Here is a 2,761-nt window from a genome sequence, read left to right on the forward strand (position 1 = left end):
CTCTGTTTTGGGGGGCAGTTAGCCTCCCTTCCATGCGGGACCAGTTTCCATGGGGGGAGGGAGCCCCAGCGGCAAAATGGGCCCTGAGGAGAAAGACATTGTTGTCTGCCCCTTGCACACATGCGTGAACACAGAAACACACACACATATGCACAAGCCAAGTTTGGCAAGGTGTCCGCTGAACATATTCATGTCCTTAAAGGTTACAGGATCATGTTTATTAAAGCATCTCCTCTGACACTGTGGTTGCTGGTAACAACCAGGTCTATCTTTCTGCAAACCAGCAGGCCTTGGTTGAGTTCCATCTCTGCAGGGCAGAGGGCCAAATATTCTCATTCCATTCTTCACAACAACCCTCTAAGGTAGGCCAGCCAGGTGACAGCAGCTAAAGCCTTCTCCTGGACAAAAGAGCCAAGAAAGAGTTTGCTTGGAAGTTCCTCAAAGGCAGCCCCCCAATTCACGACCTGCACAACTGTTGTGTGTTGGGGAGCCCCAGAGGGCCGATCCTCACCGCCCCCAGAGGGGCGTAGCATAGCTTTCACCTTTTCTCCAGCTACATGCTTGGATCACCCACCAGAGAGAGAGAGAGAAAATGTGAGCGAGAGAGGGAGTGAGTGAGGGAGCAAACCTCTCCCAGGGCTGCTTCCTCTCGACTTCCTGCAATGACCGAAAGACTATTTCAACACTGCAAAACTCTCAACATGTTTGCAAGACTGCAGTTCCTGGCTTAATCTGCCAAAAGTGCCCCAGCACAGCCTTTTTTTGGGAAATTGTACGTTTAGTTTACTGAAGCCGGGGGAATTGCTGGGCTCTTTTGGACACACCTAAACAGGCTGCCTTCTTTTTCCTCCCCACCTCCCAGTCGAAGATTTTGCCATCTTGGTTCAGTTTCTGCAGGGTCAGCTTCCAGACCTGTTGGCACTACAAAACTCCCAGAATTCCCAGCAGGCCTGGCCTTTGGCTATGCTAACTGGGAATTCTGGGAGCCCCAGTCCCAACCCTCCTGACCAAGTCTGATTTGGATTTAGGCAGGAAAGACACCAAACACCATTTTCTGTATTCACTGCTTGGAGTTTTATTGCACCACAATGATATGCAGGTTTGAGGAAGACTCCAGTGCAGAGAGGGGGGAGGTTGGGACTCTGATAGCAGCAGCTCCTGGCCAACCTCATGGGGTTGGACCTGATTGGGACTTGGATGGGAGGCCACTAGGAGAAGCCAGGCTGGAGGCCGGACCAGGAAGTGGAAGCAACACTCTCGAAAAAGACTGGGTCAAACTATTTCTCTCCCCCAAAATTACACAGATGTGTCCATGAAGTTGCAGAAGTTGACCTCAACCCCAAAGATATTTGTCCCTAAGATCCAGAATTAACCAGCCACTATGGTATACATGTTTAATCAACCGTCATCATCATTATTATTATTCCTAAATTCTATAGTAAATACGTGTCTAAAAATCTCCAATTCCCAATATTTTAATGGCAGCTAGACAGGATGATTTCCACAAAGAAGGGAACGCCTTTGTTTTCTGCTCGGCCAAAGGCAGCTCCTGTCGCCAGAGCAAGGAAGGGGAAGGGAGGACTTCAAAACCGGGGAGAACATCCTGGAATTGAAGAGCAGCTTCTTCGGAAGGATCAGGCGGAGGAGGCCGGCCAGAAGCTTTTCTGCTCCCAAACTGGGTCTGTTGGGGTGGGTCTTTTCCTTCTCGGCCTGGAGGGCTTTCCTCGCTGCCCCTCCCAGCTGGGGGCTTCCAGGGCGTGGAGAGGTCGGGGTTCTCCCCGCCCTCCTCAGACGCGATTGCTCCCCCGACAGATCCCCGGTCTTGCCCGCTTTACTTGGGCCATCGCGCCCATTCACCCGGGCCCAAAAGCACCGGATCAGCCCGGGTCTTCCATCAGAACGACTCGGGGGTCCCGGCGGGGAAAGGCCAGGGCAAGCCGGGAAACTTTGACCCGGGCGCTTCAGGGGCCCGTCTTGAAATGGAAGTCCCAGGGCGGGAGACAGTGTGTCTCAGCGAGGCTCCCAAGCCTCAAAAGGCGTTGCAGCTTCCTCTTTTCTCCGGACAAAGGCTGGGCGGTTTGCCAGAGTTTCGGGCAAGGATCCCGGGCACTGACCACGCCTCCGCCCCGCCTGCCTGTGGGTCGTGCTGCAGCGCCCCCTGCTGCCCCCAGAGGGCGAAGCCGCTTCGCTCCTCTGGCCTGACTTCCCCGAACGGGGGCGCCTCGCTGTCCGGACGCCCCGATTCACGTTCCTGCTGTAAGAAGCTGCTGCACTCAGCTCCCAACAAAAAGCAACTCCCCTTGAAACCAATGTAGGTTCAAAGAAAAGTTCATTTATTGAGAAGTAGTGTACAGTTCAAAAGTCGTTGCTGAAAGTAAAAGCCCGCGCGCACCAAACTCAATTTTACCCCCTTCCTCCTTTCAGCTCCCCCCTTCTATCCCATAGTCCCTCTCACGCATGCCACTGGGTCTCTTCTGGTCTCACGGTGGTACGAACTTGGGCATTCCTGAGAACCAGATAACAGTCCATCTGCCTTAATGGTTCACCTTCTGATTCTCCCTCCTCACCTTTTCTTGTAATGGCGGAAACGAAGCAAGCAAACTAGTAGGGCGGATGATTGATTGCGAGGCTTCTGACATGCCGCCCCTCTGGAAAAAAGGATCCGGTTCGCCCCCTGGAGCTGAAGACCTGTTAAAGATCAAAGAGAGACAGAAGGCATATACAGGGCATTCGGAAAGTATTCAGACCCCCTTCACTTTTT

Source organism: Python bivittatus, unplaced genomic scaffold (assembly GCF_059951505.1).
Source record: "Python bivittatus isolate LINGU-HERP-01145 unplaced genomic scaffold, Pbiv_v1 ctg000810_np1212, whole genome shotgun sequence".
Classification (NCBI taxonomy): Eukaryota; Metazoa; Chordata; class Lepidosauria; order Squamata; family Pythonidae; genus Python; species Python bivittatus.